We start from the raw sequence: 17597 nt of genomic DNA, 5'->3' as shown, positions 1-17597 counted from the left end.
GAGAAATCTTCCAAGTGGCCAGGGATTAGGTTAGGAAAGCTAAAGCTCTATTAGATTTAAATTTGGCCAGGGATATTAAGGGCAAGAAGAAAGGCTTCTGTAAGAACATCAGTGGTAAAAGGAAGACTAGGGAAATTGTGGTCCCTCTCCAGAAGGAAATGGGAGACCTGGTCACCCAGGATATGCAGAAGGCTGAGGTACTTACTGACTTTTTTGCCTCCGTTTTCACCGGCAAGTACACCAGCCACACAGTCCAAGCCCCAGAAGACAAAGGCAGGAAGTGGGAGAATGAACTGCCCACTGTAGGAGAAGATCATGTTTGAGAGGAGCTAAGGAACCTTAAGGTGCACCAGTCCATGGGACCTGATGAGATGCATCTGCAGATCCTGAGGGAGCTGGCAGATGTAGTTGCTAAGCCACTGTCCATCATATTTGAGAAGCTGTAGTAGTCTGATGAAGTTCCCACTGACTGGAAGAGGGGAAACATAGCTCCCATTTTTAAAAAGGGAAAAAAGGAAGACACAGGGACCTACAGGCCAATCAGTCTCGCCTCTGTGCCTGGCAAGGTCATGGAGCGCCTGGAAACTATGCTAAGGCACATGGAAATTAAGGAAGTGATTGCTGACAGTCAACATGGCTTCCCTAAGAGCAAATCATGCCTGACAAATATGGTAGCCTTCTACATCAGGGTTACAGTACTGGTGGATAGGGGAAGATAAACTGACATGATCTACCTGGACTTGTCCAAAGCATTTGTCACTGTCCTGCATAATGTCCTTGTCTCTAAATTGGAGGGACATGGATTTGACACTTAGACCACTCTGTGGGTAAGGAATTGTCTGGATGGTCATGCTCAGAGAGTAGCAGTCAACAGCTCAATGCCCGAATGGAGATCAGTGACAAGTGGCATTCCTCAGGTGTCAGTAGAGGGATAGGCATTATTTAACATCTTTGTCGGTGACATGGATAGTGGGATCAAGTGCAACCTCAGCAAGTTTGTTGATAATACCAAGCTGAGTGGTGCTGTCAAGACTCTGGAGGGAACGGATGCCATCCAGAGGGGCTTGGACAGGCTGGAGAGCTGGGCATGTGCAAACCTCATGAAGTTCAACGAGGCCAAGTGCAGGGTCCTGCATCTGGGTTGGGGCAATCCTAAGCACAAATACAAGCTGGGCGGAGAATGGATTGAAAGGAGCCCTGATGAGAAGAACCTGGGGGTGTTGGTTGATGAGAAGCTCAACATGAGCTGGCAATGTACACTTGCAACCTGGAAAGCCAACCATATCCTGGGCCACATCAACAGCAGCATGAACTCAAGGGTCAAGGGAGGTGATTCTCCCTTTCTACTCTGCTCTCACAAGAGCCCACCTGAAACATTGCATTCAGCTCTGGGGTCCCCAATATTAGAAGGTCATGGAAGACCTATTGTAGAAAGTCCAGGGAAGGCCACAAAGATGATCAGAAGGCTAGAACACCTCTCCTATAAAGACAGGCTTAGAGAGCCTGGTTTTTTCAGCCTGGAGAAGAGAAGGCTCCAGGGAGACCTTATTAAGACTTTCCATTACCTAAAGGGTACAGGAAAGCTGGGGAGGGACTCTGGTAGGGAGTGTATTGATAGGACAAGCTTTAAACTAAAAAAGATGTAGTTTAGATGTAGGGACCAAATTCTTTAATATGAGGTGATGAGGCACTGGCTCAGGTTGCCCAGAGAAGATGTGGGTGCCCCATCTCTGGAAGTGTTCAAGGCCAGGTTGGATGGGGTTTGGAGCAACCTGGTCTAGTGGAAGTTGTCCCTGCCCATGGCAGGGGGGTTGGAATTAGATGATCTTTAAGGTCCCTTCCAAACCAAACCAATCTATGTTTCTATGGTTCCTTGATTTTATACAATCTCCCAAGTCTGATAAGATTGCATAGTTATCAGAGCCATCTGTAGTGTTATTTATCTTCAGGTTCAGTGGGATAGCAAACATTCTCTGAAGCTCTATTCCCAAACAAACTCACAGGATTCTCCACCTTTCAGAAGGGTGCAACAGACATTTCCAAAGCTCAAAAGTTACGTGATTCTACATAGTACAGGTCTGATCCAGTGCTTTCATATTACATGATATATTGTAAAGTTTGACATTAACAATAAAATTTTAAATGTGAAACAATGACCACACAGCCACTGGTATGCTGTGCAAACACATCAAAATATTAGTAGACAGAGATAAATTAAACTAATGCCTTGCTTCTAATTAGGGCTTTGATTTCTAAAATGATTTTCTGTTAATACACAGGAAAAGGCCTCCAAGGCTGCATCCACCTTACTAAATTAAACATGCCCAATATTGTGTTCTGGCACTGAAGCAAGCTGGCATGGAGTAGCCCTCATACACACAGCTGCACTCTCTCACCCTCCACAACAGGGTGATGACATTCAGTCTCCTCCCTGTGAACAGCCTTGCTCTGTGCTCTCTCCTTAATCCTACCTGGAATTGCTTCAGAGACATCCCAGGCTGAGTCTGTGCCAGAGATCATTTTAATCAATCATTTAACAACAGTAGGGGTATAAGACCATAACAATTTAACAGTAAAAGCAGTTCACTTCCAGTGCCCAGGAACATTACCCGGCATCAGTTTACTAAACAGAAGAAACTTGACTCACCAGAATATGTGACATAGCACTTCTTCTCATTTGATTTAGTCCAAAGGACAGTGATCACTAGGTATTGAATCAGGCCCTTTACTGGGAGGTGCAGCTATGGACAGTGCCCCCCCCCAAAAAAAAAAAAAAAAAAAGTTAATAAATATTTTTTTAAGACAATTCAGAATTTATAGAGTCATGGAAGAAAGGAGGGGAGAGAAATGAGGTCCCCAGGGCAACCTCATTGCGGCCTTTCAGTACTTAAAGGGGTCTTATAAAAAGGATGGAGAGGGACTCTTTACTTGGGTGGATAATGATAGGACAAGGGGGAATTGTTTTAAACTAAAAGAGGATGGATTTAGACTAGACATTAGGAGGAAATTCTTCACTGTAAGGGTAGTGAGGCACTGGAACAGGTTGCCCAGAGAAGCTGTTGATGCCGCATCCCTGGAGGTGTTCAAGGCCAGGCTGGATGGGACTGGGCAACCTGATCTAGTGGGTGGCATCTCTGCCTGTGGCAGGGCAGGTGGAGTTAGATGATCTTTAAGGTCACTTCCAACCCGAGCCTTTATATGAAAAGCTATTCTTGTATTTCAAGGGTAGAAGTTTCTCTGAAAATAATTTCTATTTGTTGGCTGACTACTCTGCCATTTTTACTAGATATGTATTTTTCATAACATTTTATAATAAAGGTCTAAAAAAACAGGTGTATTTATTCAAAGTGCTGAAATCTTGAACATTTCTATTCTCTTGAAAACTTAAGAATTTCCTTCTTGCTTCAGCTGTAATACAGCATCAAATTCCAGTTTCAGCAATTTGGGTATGAGAACACTTTTTTTCCTTGTATATATGAGCTAGATTATGTTACTGTTATTTTTGATACCTTTATAATGGGGACAGGACAATATATGAAGTCACATCAAATTCCTTGTTTGCTTGCAAATAATGTGATATGACATGAATGTGGCAAACATATTACCATGAAATTCTGTTGTATATATCTGGTGATATCAGAGAAGGGGGAGGAGGGGTGTGGTACTCTTGCAGTACTCTCTTTCCAAATTGGCAAAATCTTTATATGGTCCCTAGGCATTTCCTGGTAATACTTGAGTTTTATTCCTGTGCTACCACTTTGTGATCCCATGGCATACCTAGCTAATTAAATCAATTTTCTGCCAAAATAAAATCCAATTGATTTGGGTTTATAATACCCTACACACTCTTTTTTTTTTTTTTTTTTTTTTTCAAGTGGGAGTTTAGTCCTTAGTTTGGGAACCTGTCTTTTGAGGTAAACTTTCATGGTCTTGATGAAGTAGGCTACAGATATTTTCCTTGCTCCTTTGCCCCTCATACACAGTTGAAGACAGTATCAAAATTGAACATGTGCTATCATTCCCCTTTGATATTACATGTATGGTTTTATATGTTCTGAAAATTGTTGTAAGATCAGATTCTATGGTACAATATCATTTACCACTCTGGTATAGCAATGGCTCACTTACAATTGGTGAATACCTTTAAACATTACCTTTCAGGCAATATACATACTGAAAAGAACTCTAGGCAGAAGTAAATAACTACTTTTTACGTAATTGGAGCATTTTCTCCAAGACTCAGGGAGTCTTTCTTTCTTTTTGTCTGAGAAACAGCAAGTTTAATATATTCTTAAAGTTCTACTGACTTCAAAACCTCCACTTAACCTTTCTGAAGAGAAGAAAGGGATTTAAACCCTTTTGACCAATCCTCAAAAGGTTCATGGAAACCCACCTTGGCTGATAAGGGAGATAACTGCTGTGTGCTAAACAACCCTTCTAAGACTTTGTCATATAGCTACTGTCCTTGTTTGATTCTCACTGACCTTTAAAAGACTGATCAACTTTGAAGATCAAAAGTAAGATTAAAGTAATTTGTGGTGTATAATCTTATTAGCATGCTGAATTTTGGCCCCTGTTCTAGAATCTGCAATGACAATTTATACAGATTGCTCAGCAAATGCAGAGAGCTATTGATTTCTGCAGGATTCATCAATGCAGTGTTGCTGTTGTGACTCATCTAGAGCTGCTCTTAAATCATTTGATAATGCTGTAGGTTGACCTAGTGGTTTCTGTACAAATATTTTTACTTAAGTGCCTCTTACTTGAAATTGTCTGAGATGGGTAAAGCAGAAAATAGATGACTGCGTATAGCCCACAAAAGGGTCATTAAGAGATAATGCCAGACTATTAGATTTGATGCTTCTGGCCTCCAACAGCTTTTGGAACTGATTAGGCCTGAGGGGGATAAAGGCCTGCCAACACAAACAAAGCAATGAAGAATTATTCCTGTTATTCAGAGGGACATAGTTTGGGGCTACAACTTGATATCCAGAGTGGAGAATCCACACAGACACATGCAGAAGCACAGCAGTGTATATGGATTAGTTAGGACTTCACAAGAGCTACAGCACCATTGTCATTGGAAAAGCATGAAATAAGAAAATGTGCATATAACTTGCTTGATATTTTATAACTCCTATACAAAAGGCTTTATATAGCCTTTTGGTAATGTCAGAATAAAAACACTCTGGTTTAAGAATGATGCTGGGTTATCTCAGTAGACATAGGATCGCAATGGAAGGAACGTAAATGTTACAAAATGTAGTTAGATATGTTCTTACACAAAAATAAATCAGAAAAGATTATTCCAGTCCAAGAAAGTGGCCCTAATTCTGAGATTAGTGCATTGAGCAACACTAGAAAAAAGCATAGCCACAAATAACCACATAATTAAGAAATTAGGTTATCCACGCATACACACACACACAAACACACACACACCACACACACACACACACACACACACACACAAAAGGATCTATATTTGTAATACGTATTCTGTTTCTTCCCTAGTATTCTTATTGAAGCATGAGACAATAGAGGACTTTGATTCATTTTTAATGTTTTCACTGCCAAATTAAAAGACTCAGAGTTCCCATAAAATTAAGACATGGTCCCAAAATCCCCTTTTCACATCCCTCTTGAATATAATTTCCAGTTACCTCCAACTTACAAGTCGTTAAATTTACACAGATTGGTTTTCTTCCTGCTTACTCATTTTGGTGAGGAATCTATTTGCCCTTAGCTTTTTGCTCATACCTGTGAAACTGTCATGTTCCCACAGAGAGAGTAGTCAGTTCCCCAGCTAACGCTATTCCTTCATGTTCCCTCATAGTTTCCTTTTCCTATGAGCCTTCTAAGTATTTACTTGCTTAATTTATCTTTTCCTGCTACTTAAGCTACAATGAAAAGGAGAGTTGAGCTATCTGAGAGCAAAAACCATGCAGAGAAATTACACAGGGACATGACAATAAAACTGTGGGAATATTTATTGCATAACTTGCATTGATCCTTTTGTTGTCATTATCTGGCAATAGTACCAAATAAATTACATTGCATTTACACAAACACTGTGAACATCAGCAAAATTTCTGCTGTTTTCCATGTGGGTGTTCATAAAAAGGATGACCTGAAAAGGAAAACATGAAATCCTCTTCTTTACAGAAACAAACAAAGAAATTTAAAGAGCATTATTTATGTAACACTTCTCTTCATATTAGATCAAGGAACCAAGACAGAAGATATCTGGTTGTCCTGGTTTCAGCTGGGATAGGGTTAATTTTCTTCACAGTGGCTGATATGTGCTGTGTTTTGGATTTAGGAGAAAATAATGTTGATAAAACACTGATGATTTAATTGTTGCAGAGCAGTGCTTACACAGTGCCAAGGACTTTTCAGCTTCTCCTGCTGCCCTGCCAGTGAGGAGGCTCAGGGTTAACAAGCAGCTGGGAGGGAACACAACCAGGACAGCTGACCCAAAGGGATATTCCATAATATATGGCACCATCCTGGACAATAGGGAGGGTTGGAGACTGCTTCAGGACTGACTGGGCATCAGTCAGCAGGTGGTGAGACATTTCATTGTGCATCAATTGTTTTGAAAAAAAAAAAAAATATATATATATATATATATATATATATATATATATATTTAATTTGGGGCCTGAAGGGTTGAGATAACAACAGATAGGACCAGAGAGTGTTAAAACAAGATTTGTTATAAGCATTATATTAGTTTCATAGTTGCTGGTCACAATGTTGAGTATTTGTTCATGGTGTTGTTTTATGTGCTTTTGAGGTTGTTTTTCCTAATTCCTTTCTTGTTTATCATCTCAGGGAGCTCCCTGTGGTGGTTTTACTCAGCCGGGCAGCCAAGATCTACCACAAGCACTATCTCACTTCGCCTCCTCAAAGGGAAAGGGGGACAAGGGTTGAGATAAGGACAAGGAGATCACTCAACAATTATCACAGGCAAAACAAACTCAGCATAGGGAGAATAGAGAAATTTATTACCTATTACTAACAATCTGGAGAAGTGAGAAACACAGAAAACAAACTAAACCACTATTCCCCCCATCCACTCTCTTCCACCTCTTCCCCACAAGTGGCGCAGGGGAACAGGGAATGGGGGCTGCGGTCAGTCCCTGACACATCGTCTCCACCGCTCCTTCACAGTCACTCTCTGCCCCTGCTCCACGTGGGGTTCCTCCCACGGGATGCTGTCCTTCCCAAACTGAGCCTGTGGGGGCTGCCCACAGGCAGCAGCTCTTCAAGAACTGCTCCCACATGGCTCCGTAGCACGGGGTCCATCTGTCAGGAGCAAACTGCTCCAGCATGGATCCCCCACGGCCCCTCCATGGGCGACAGCTCCTCCCAGACCCCCTGCTCCTGCGTGGGCTCCTCTCCACGGGCTGCAGCTCCGGCCTGGGGCCTGCTCCTGCAGGGGTGCTCCATGGGCTGCAGCCTCCTCCAGGCCACATCCACCTGCTCCACCAGGGGCTCCTCCACAGGCTGCAGGGAAACTGCTGCTGCGTGCCTGGAGCACCTCCTGCCCTCCTTGTGCAGTGACCTTGGGGTCTGCAAGGCTGGTTCTCACTCCTTGCTCTCCCAGCTGCTGTTGTGCCCCGTTTTTTTTTTTTTTTTTTTTTTTTTTTTTTTTCCTCTTTCTAAAATCTGCTCGCCCAGAGGCGCAAACAACATCGTTTATTGGCTTGGCTCTGGCCAGCAGCAGGTCCCTTTGGAGCTGCCTAAAACTGGCCCTTATCTGACATGGGGCAGCTTCTGGATTCTTCTCACAGAGGCCACCCCTGCAGCCCTTGATACCAAAACCTGCCACGTAAACCCACTACATCGGCCTAAGTTTGTTTATGCTTTTGCCCATTAGAATATATTATGTGCTCATATTACACTGACTGTGAACTTAATCTGGTGTTTTTACTTATTATGACCATCATTTTGTACGTCGGGAACTTTACAATGGAAACTATTAACAAATACACACCGTGGAACATCCTGTGGTTTTATCTGTATGACAACAGGGATGACGTGAAGAAGTTTGATGCAAAATCTGCCGTGACCCTGGCACAGGTAAATGGGTTACAAGGCAAAACAGTAATATATTATTATTATTATTATTATTATTATTATTATATTTATTATTTTCCCTTCTTTTTCTGTCCTGTTAATTTTTTTTTTTTTCTGTTCTGGATTTTCTCTCCCATCCAACTCAGGGCAGGGAGGGGGAGGGAGTGAATGGCTGTGTTGTGTTTAGCTGCCTTCTGGATTAAACCATAACACTGGTAGAAACTTGTAGAGAAATACAAAAACTGTTCTGTCAAGAGCCAGTACAAGGCATAAATATTGACATTACTTACCTTGGAAATCATTTCCTCATCCTTCTGTCCTCAGAAATCCGAACATATCTGAATCCAGAGCAGCTGGGTCTAGAAGACTCTTTATTGCTTAATTTTCTTAAATGCATTTCAAACAATCGAGTTTTTGATCCTTTTTTTTTTTTTTTTTTTTTTTTTTGTTTCAGTTCAAGCTTTTTAATGTAGTTACTAGTTTAGTTAACTGAATGCCTTAACAATGTAGTGTGATGGAATGACAACCAAAACTGGAATATAATATGATGATCGGTAGTGACTTGCGTCAAAGCACTTAATATTAAAAGGTAATGTGAAATAAATTGAGTTCTTGTAAAGGCTTAGAGTTTGCATGCATACTATTTTTCTAGGTTAATGGAGATAATGCTTCACTTTCTTGTTCTGCTTGAATTGTGAACGTACAGAATTTCTTTTTATGATTAGTCATATTCCAGTATATTACTGATATAATTACTGATATATTGAGGTTATATCAAATTTGCAATAGTATACCTGAGAGCTAAACTTGCCAAAAGACATGGGTTATTAAAAACTGACGTATTTATTATTTAAAATTATATTTCATTTTGCACTCTTATAAAAGTTTGTAACATAAGTTAGCTTATTAAATTATTTTTAAAAATGAAGGTTAGTTTATGGACATGTAACTCAGCAGAATAATTCAAAATCTCTTGCTTCTAAGACTGTACTAGTGACTATATTTTTAATACATATCAATAGTCATTAGTATACCCCCTAAAAACATATAAACAGGTTTTTAAAAGGTTAAAACTCAGAGATGATATTTTTTCCTTAGTCTCTTAAGTCTTTTAAAAGTGGAATAGATGGACAGAAAATAAATGTTTTTCATGATCATTAAGGATCCAAACCTCTGAGCTTGCTCAAAAATCTTTATGAGCGGAGGCATGAGAAAGGTTGATGGTTTTGAAGATTAATTTTACTCATAGTAAACTTTTTATGTACAATGAAAACATCATCAGCAATTTATATTTTTATTTGAAATCATGATACTTTTAAAGCACTTTTAAAATCTTTCTCTGAATATGTAACTCTGACTTATGTAACATTGATATGATAGACTTGCTTGAATCACTATGTCCATTTTCTTAAGTAAGCTTGATCACTCTTCTTCATATGATCTCAAAATATTTTAAGGTGTTATGCTGATTTTTCAGGTGAGAAAAGTAAACTATGAGGCAGGTGAATGACTTGCCAATAGTAAACAAGTGAAATGATTCAGGAGCATATATTTCTTTTCCTAAGACCATAATTGTAATTCTGACTACATATTTGATGTTCTTGAAATGGAAGACTTTTATCAAAAATTATCAATTTCTCACTTCTGGTATTTGTCAGCTTTAATTTGATCTTACAGAACAAAATAAAAAATAAAAATTAAAATCATTTAAGATACTGTTGGTAAAGCAAAAGAGTCTGTAATAAACTATTGACCATTTCCAAGAAATGTCTCCTGTTTTTTCTTTGTACCTCACAGTGCTTTAAGTGTAAAGTAGAAGATCTCAAAGTGTGAGGTTGGCACCATTGGGGAACTTTGATCTCGTGTAGGGAAGAATTCAAATAAAACAAGCAAAAACAGGATATATATATATATATATTTTTTTTTTTCCTGGATTTCTGTCATTTATGACTTGCAACAAATAGAAGCTATTTGTGGTACATGGTGTACTTTATTTTCCTGCTTCAACTTAAAATGGATTAAGATCTGGCAGTTAAAAAAAAAAAAAAGTGTTTCTATAAGTATGTTTACAGTGCTAGGAAACCAAGCAGGCTGTGGTCAAAAGTAGTGACATACATAAAAAATAAGTTCAGAATATTTTTGCATATTAATAAATCATTCTAATCAAATGCTTAAGGAAAAAGGCATAAAAATTTCTTTAAAGAATTTGAAAGAAACTGAGAGAAGCTCAGTCAATTATTTGAATCTGCCTGGGGTTTTTGAGATTACCACACATAATGCGGTTGTGGTAACAGATAGGTTGTAGGAGTGACAGCAAATTGAGAGAAATACAAAAATGTGAAACCAAGGAGAAGATGTCAGTAGGATAAGATGACAAGTCACACAAGGAACTCAGCTGAAAAACTGAAGGACTATGGAAAAGATGGATAACATTACAAACTGCCACTGAGACAAACGCCAACACATTGCTCATCTCTAGTTGCCTACTCTCACATCTCTGAAAAAGGGGTCTGGAGGGAATTCTGGGAACTGCAGACCAGTGAGTTTCACTCACTGCAAAGGCAGATGAGCCTATAATAAAGCACAGATTACTGAGCACACATGTGAAATAGTATGCTGAGAAGGAGTCCAGATTGTCTGAGATGAGAAATGCAGCCAAACTGACCTGCTGGGTTTGAGGTAGCCCATAGATAAGGATGACACCATGGAAACCATATAACGAGATTTTCAAAAAGCCTCTGATGGTCTTCCACACCCAAATCTGTTAAAGGAACTGAGCTGTCAACAGGTTCAAGGAGAGTATATTTTAAAAATTGGAAGCAAACTTTAGAACTTAATTATTTTCCATTTTGGAGAAGAGTCAGCCATGAATTCATCCCGTGACCAGTCTTATTCAACTTTTCAGGACATGGAGAAGGGACTATTGAGTACATTTACAAGTTTATATATCATATTAACCTCTTGCAAGCAGTCAAATGATGTACTAGTGACAAACTACTGGAAAAGAACTCACCAAAAAAAATGATGAGGCTAAATTTGGAAGTATAACTTAAAAATGAGTAAAGGTTAAAAGTTTTCTAAATAATTGGCTCCATCTGCAGTAGCAGAAACAAAACCCACCAGAATGGATTTTGCTCAGGACCGACACTGAGAGAAAGACAGGGGATGTCATTTTGCTAGTAAATAAAATCATGCTGTCCCAGACTTTCTGCATTGTATATAGTTCTGGCCTCTACACCTAAGAATGACATCAATCAAGACAGATAAGATACAGAGAACACCACGTAAAACAATCAGGTGGGTAGAGCAGCTTCTGTCTGGGGAGAAACCACAGAGGCTGCAACTCTTCAATTTGGAGAGGAGGGTGATGGGGCAGGGACATGACTTGAGGTTTACAAAATTATGGAGGTGATGAACAAGGTCATTGCAGCATTGCTATTATTCACCATATCAAACTGTGCTGAAACACAGGCTTTTGATCAAGCTAATATTAGGTTAGTTGAAAACATACAAAATAAAGTAATTCTTTATGTAATAAGCTTCTGTAACTTAATCTTGCAAGAGATTGTGGGAGAAGATAATATTGGCGAATTTAAAAGGGATTAGGCAACTTCATGGGCAACAGGTCTAAAAAAGTACTAGACAAGGCATGGTTGTGTCTACCATCACTGCATATACAGCAATTCTGAGGTGCAGAAGTATGAAGCATCTCTAAAGATCACCTCTAATTTCCTGTCCTTGCAGATTTTCCCTTAGGACCACCTGAGTGTCTGACTGATAAAAATCTCAAAGTCCTTCTTGTGAAGGTGTAAGGGGAAAGGGAAGAGAATTCAGCAATATGCCAACAGTCAAAGGGAACAGTGAATGAAGAAAAGAATGATTGTGAAAGTCAAAAATGCAAAAACAAGAAACTTCAGAGAGACTTTGCACAGAGCACACCACCACAGCCCACCGCTCCCTGATGACATCCAAGGAGCCAGTGGATTAAACTCATTCAGAATCACAGAATCACAGAATGGTTAAGGTTGGAAGGGACCTCTGGAGCTCATCTGATCCAAGCCCCCTCTTCAGGCAAGGACACCTAGAGGAGATTGCCCATGATCACATCCAGACAGTTTTTGAAGATCTCCAAGTAGGGAAACTCCACAACGTCTGTGAGCAACTTCTGCCAGCGCTCCATCACCTGCACAGGAAAGAAGTGCTTCCTGATGTTCAGTGTTCATACAAGTGTTCATTAACAAAAAAGTCAATGGTTATCAATAGACACCATACTGTTAAGGGCTCAAAATAGTAAGTTATTGATATATGGGGAAATCTGTCAGAAAAAGGTTTAATTTTAATTGTGACCTTGACCTTGACAGAGTTTAACTGGGGGGGGGGGGGGGGGAGGGGAGGGGGGGAATAATTTAAAAAAAAGGGGGGGGGGAAGTTGGTGGGGGGGGGGAGTACCAACAGTTTCTAGTGTTTTAAAGTGAAGAAACATCCTTTCCACAGAACGGCTTTTGCCCCTGGGTTTTAAAGAATCTGAAAGAAAAGAATACTTTAGTCTCTTGATTTCTGAATGATTTTCCTCATGAAAATAATAGAGGCCTTTATCTGAAATAACTCCAGGAACATCTTTTTTATTCTTCATTGTCCCAAGGTACTTTACAGATCAATTGTAAACAAATGAGTAGGATTAAGTAGTATGCTTTTATAGTAGAAGCGTATGACATACCACAGACATATAAACAACATGTACTTTTTTTTTTTTTTTTTTTTTTTAACAGCAGTTTCTTTCCAATGTAAACGGATGTCTGCCCTGGAAGTCCTGGACAGGACATTTTAGTTCATTAATAAAGAATCTGTTGAACAAGGCATTAGAGAGAAAAACAAAACAAAACAAGACCAAAAAAAAAACCACATAAAATAGCCAAAAGACGATCATACTCTAGGTAAAGATATTGCTGGGGTGGGGAACTAAACACACACACACAAAGACACACAAACTAACAATCAAAACCAAACAAAAATAGGAAATAGGGTCAACTGCATAAACAGCTGTAGGAAAATGGTTTAATGAAAATGATATAATTTAACTCCCATAGATTATTTGAGAGAGCATAATCCAAACCAGAGAGATTGTTTGATTAGATTCTGAAAGCTATGGGATTTGTACCAATTTTTCTTCTGGAACTTGTGGCCATTGTGGTAGCGGAATTCAAGAAAACGCATAAAAGTACATATCGTTTGGAATTGATTAACTTGAATTTTCTTTTACATCCCAGATTTATTTTTCTGAAAATATGTTCATACTAAATTTAATAAATAAAGAAAAGCTAGTAATAAAAACAAGGTGAAAAACTGTAATTTTGTGGCTTCATTTATTCCCAGGTTGTCATACATGGACTCAGAAAAATACTTCAGCTTCAGTAGCTGTACAAGAAGTTTAATACTTTACAAAGTTGATTTGACATAAATAAATAAATAAATAAATAAATGCATTTATAGCCTTAAGGAAAGAAAACACATTTATTATCTTAACATATACAAAAATGATCAGAGCTCATAAAAGAAAATATGGTCCCATTGACATTTCTTATTATTGTTATCTAAAGTACAAACAAGAAATGTGATTATTAATTTTACAGAAAGCAACAATCATTTAAACAATCTTTAATAAAACACACACCCCTTTTCAAAACACTACTTAGAAAATAATGATGCATAATTACTCTAAACTGAATGCAATCCACTTTCACAAAACTGAATGGAAATAATAAAAATCCAGACAGTTCTACAACTAAGCAAGGAACAACAGAAATAGAAGCAGCATCTGAATGTTGGGAAGACATTTAGTCTAAGGAAATATCCCCATAAAAGCAATTGTTTTACAAGGGAGAGTGGATAGAGATATCATGGCAAAATGTACAGGAATCATGATAGCAATCTAACAAATGAAATTATTATAATTAAATCATTACTATACCATAAAACATAGTATTTCTTATTTACATTAGATGACAGCTGGGAATCATACTATTCAAATCTGGCATTTAACAGCCAAGAGTTTATAAAAAGACTTTCTTTTCTACCCATCTCCTGCAGAAATTCAGGCTACTAATATTCCTAAAATCAAAATTGTGCAGATCTATCATAAGGCTGGAGAATTTAGGGTTAGAAAAAATAAACAAACAAACAAATAAATAAAAATCCATGCAGTGCTCTGACCTCCTTTTATCCAGGGGTATGGGAGGTTGAAGTAGATGCCCTCCTCAAGCAGCCTACTCTATAATTCTCTCTCTTGTCTTTGGCTCATTTTTTTGAGGCCAGCGTTTTTTCTCATAAAATAATAGAAGGGAAGAGCAGAAGTATCCTTCACTGAAATTGGAATAGATCAGAGTGCCACAGACCCTTCTGTAAAGAACACAGACACAGGACAACCTTCCTCTGACAATCTGATGGCACTAGCTTATACCAATGCACTCTCAAGACTTCTCTTGAGTCTGCTCAGCTGCTTTACCTCCTGGGTGCCAAATGGCAGGCATTTAACACTGCTTTAAAAAGCCATCATATTACAATACAGCTATCACAGTGTATTTGATTTAAGTTTAGCTAATTTTTTTATTTACTATGAGATAGTCATTTGTATTATGTGTCAGAAGTTATATTTTCTCTGTAAGAACATCTGATAACTTGATAACTTTAAAGCATTAGCTTTAAAGCTAATGCTGAATATATATTCAATAACTTAATGTTCCTGTTCATTAAAACAAATAATTTTTTGCTATTAATATCTTCATATCACCTCTAGACTCATCATTGTTGTTAATTCTTGCAAACCATTTTTGTTGTTGCTGTTGTTGATTTTATATTAATCTCCACTTCTGTTTGTAAAACTCCTTGAGATTGACAGTCAAAATCAATGGACTGACCATAGTTTAATTATGCACAAGGAAAAAAAATGGTGTTGTGTATTCTGTGTTCCAAAACCTCTGCTCACATACAGTGAGAAGAAGCTTTGGAAAAATGTGATTTATTTGGCCCAAACAGAAAGAAGCATATAGAATTTAGTGCTGATTTTGTCACTGGAGCTCTGTCCCAACCAAGGCTGCCTGAAAATAATCCAACTGCAGGGGGAAAAAAGGGAAAGATTAATCACTCAGAATTAAACTGTCTGATTGCAAAGATGAAACAAGACTTGATAAATGCTAGAGATATTTTACCTCTGGAAGACCATAAAGAAAAGGTTTCCTATAAGCCTTTCATTCTTTCTCCTTTGCCCTTTAGAGGGCTTTTAATTTTCTTCTGTTCAGTCATGGCTGGAAGCCAAAAGATGTGGAAAGGGAAGGGCTGGAATATAAATCCTCTAACTGGCCTTCCAGAAAAAAAAAGAAAAAAAGAAAAAGAAAAAAAAAAAAAAGATTTGCATCCAAATCTGTATCTTTACCCTGACACCCATTAGAGTTTTCTCACTAAAAGCAAACTCTTAAAATGATGACTCATTTCTCACTGACTCCCACCCTCTCCCCCTGTAAATCGAGGGGGAATAATAAAAAAAAAAAAAAAAAAAAAAAAAAGACAGGCTCCTAGTTTATCTTCTGGGTGATAAACTGACCTATTTGTATATCCCATCCTCATTACTGATGAGCTGAGAGCTGATCACATGACCAGAAGAACAAGTAAGTCCGTGATATACTGTATTTTCACAGGATGACTGTGAGTCACCAGTGTGATGCAGCCATGGGAATAACTCATGCAACCAGTCAGTGTCTATTCAGACTATCAACAAATATTAAGGACATAGGGTAGGACATAAGGGAGATCATATCTGGAGCATGGTATGCAATGAAGAAGTAGTCACAGTCAGGGAAAATGTCTGATTGGGACAGATTTAGAGTAAGACTGCATCCATTAGGATGGTATGGAAACAAGCCAGGGAACCCGATTAGTGAATGTCTGCATTGAGCAACAAACAGCAGTGCAGAGAGCCCTGAGCTGTCATGGATTTCATCTGCTCTGGAAGCAGTACATCATGGTGTGGTGCTGTTGGGCAGTATTTATTATCTTAAATTGCATTCAGGTGGATGAACTGCTTCTGGCCCTGAGCTGATACTGCTGGAGCACAACAGATAGACATATCAGGTAGAGTCAGCAATAGCTTAGGAATCTCTGCACCAAATTTCCGTGCACTGCATAGACATCTTCTTTATGAGCTTGGTTTGTGCATTCAGGCAAAATGAAAGCTGTCAGGGCATATGATTGCTTGCTATAAATATACTGAGGAGAGGAGGGGAAAGCATGAACTGGCACCAGGGCTGGAAAAGAACTATTTAAATTAGGGGATAATGCTGGCACAAAATCACATAGATATAAACTAGCTACAAATGGGTTTAGGCTGGAAACTAGAAGACAGTTACAAGCCATCAGAGCAGTGAAATTCTGGAAGATTTTCCAGCAAGAGGAAGAGTGCCAAAATGCCTAATTACTTTTAAGATGAAGTTTAAACATTTGTGAGAGGTTTTATATGACATGACTGCCTGAGGAAGCTGGATAAGATTCAGTGACTTGGTCTGTTCTTCCTAAATTTGTATTCCTCCAAAGATTTTCCTGTCATCTCACAAGCCCCTTGGTCCTTCATAGTAGGTCACTAGGCTCCCCTAATCCACCATGACAGCTCAGATCTTTTGTACACCACATCAGCACTGAGGCCCTTTACCTCACTATCAGGGAAAGCTCAGTGAATATTTCTGTACAAATGAAAGCACGGACCACACAGGTTTGAGTTCCCTTTGCCTTTGAATTTCCATTCTTACCATAGTATAAGCTTACGTTTTTTTCATGTGAACCAATGGAAAGCCTTAACTTCATGCTATTTGCAAATATTTGCCTTCCAGTGTGAACTGAATATAGATTGTCTGCGATGTTGCCCTGATCTCAGCCTTTGCTGTACTTGGCAGAACTGCAGTAGCAAAGACCACAGCCAACCTCCCCATGATCTCTTTTTCTTGCTTCATTGAAGGGGCTTAACCATTCTGAGATCCTGTCTCTTCCCTCAGTAGCCTTTTGAAGCAAAATGGGGGAAAAAAAGAAAAGGAAAGGAAAGGAAAGGAAAGGATAGGAAAGGAAAGGAAAAGGAAAAGGAAAAGGAAAAGGAAAAGGAAAAGGAAAAGGAAAGGAAAGGAAAGGAAAGGAAAGGAAAGGAAAGGAAAGGAAAGGAAAGGAAAGGAAAGGAAAGAAAGGAAAGGAAAGGAAAGGAAAAGGAAAGGAGCGTAAAGGAAAGGAAAAGGAAAGGAAAGGAGCGGGAAGGAAAGGAAAGGAAAGGAAAGAAAAAAGAAAAAAGAAAAAAGAAAAGAGAAAGAGACATCTATCTCAAAGAATTTTATATCTATTCAAATAAGAAAGCTTTGATCTGGCCTCATAGGAAGTTTCCTTCTTGCTTGGCCTCATAGGAAGTTTCTTTCTTGTCTTTTCACTGGGACTGGTACTTGATAGAGTGAGTACTTTTGTTTTTGTTAAAACCCGTTTCTAGA

At 38.7% G+C, this 17597-nt stretch overlaps 1 long non-coding RNA gene across 1 annotated transcript; it reads left to right on the top strand.

Moving 5' to 3' along the window:
- The first annotated feature begins 7812 nt into the window (after positions 1 to 7812).
- Positions 7813 to 9681, top strand: LOC121066374. Its single transcript, XR_005817720.1, has 3 exons — positions 7813 to 8088; positions 8540 to 8674; positions 9563 to 9681. It is a non-coding gene; the product is annotated as an uncharacterized LOC121066374 (long non-coding RNA).
- Positions 9682 to 17597: the final 7916 nt, after the last annotated feature.

Source organism: Cygnus olor, chromosome 2 (assembly GCF_009769625.2).
Source record: "Cygnus olor isolate bCygOlo1 chromosome 2, bCygOlo1.pri.v2, whole genome shotgun sequence".
Classification (NCBI taxonomy): domain Eukaryota; kingdom Metazoa; phylum Chordata; class Aves; order Anseriformes; family Anatidae; genus Cygnus; species Cygnus olor.
This window is presented reverse-complemented; position numbering and strand designations above follow the sequence as displayed.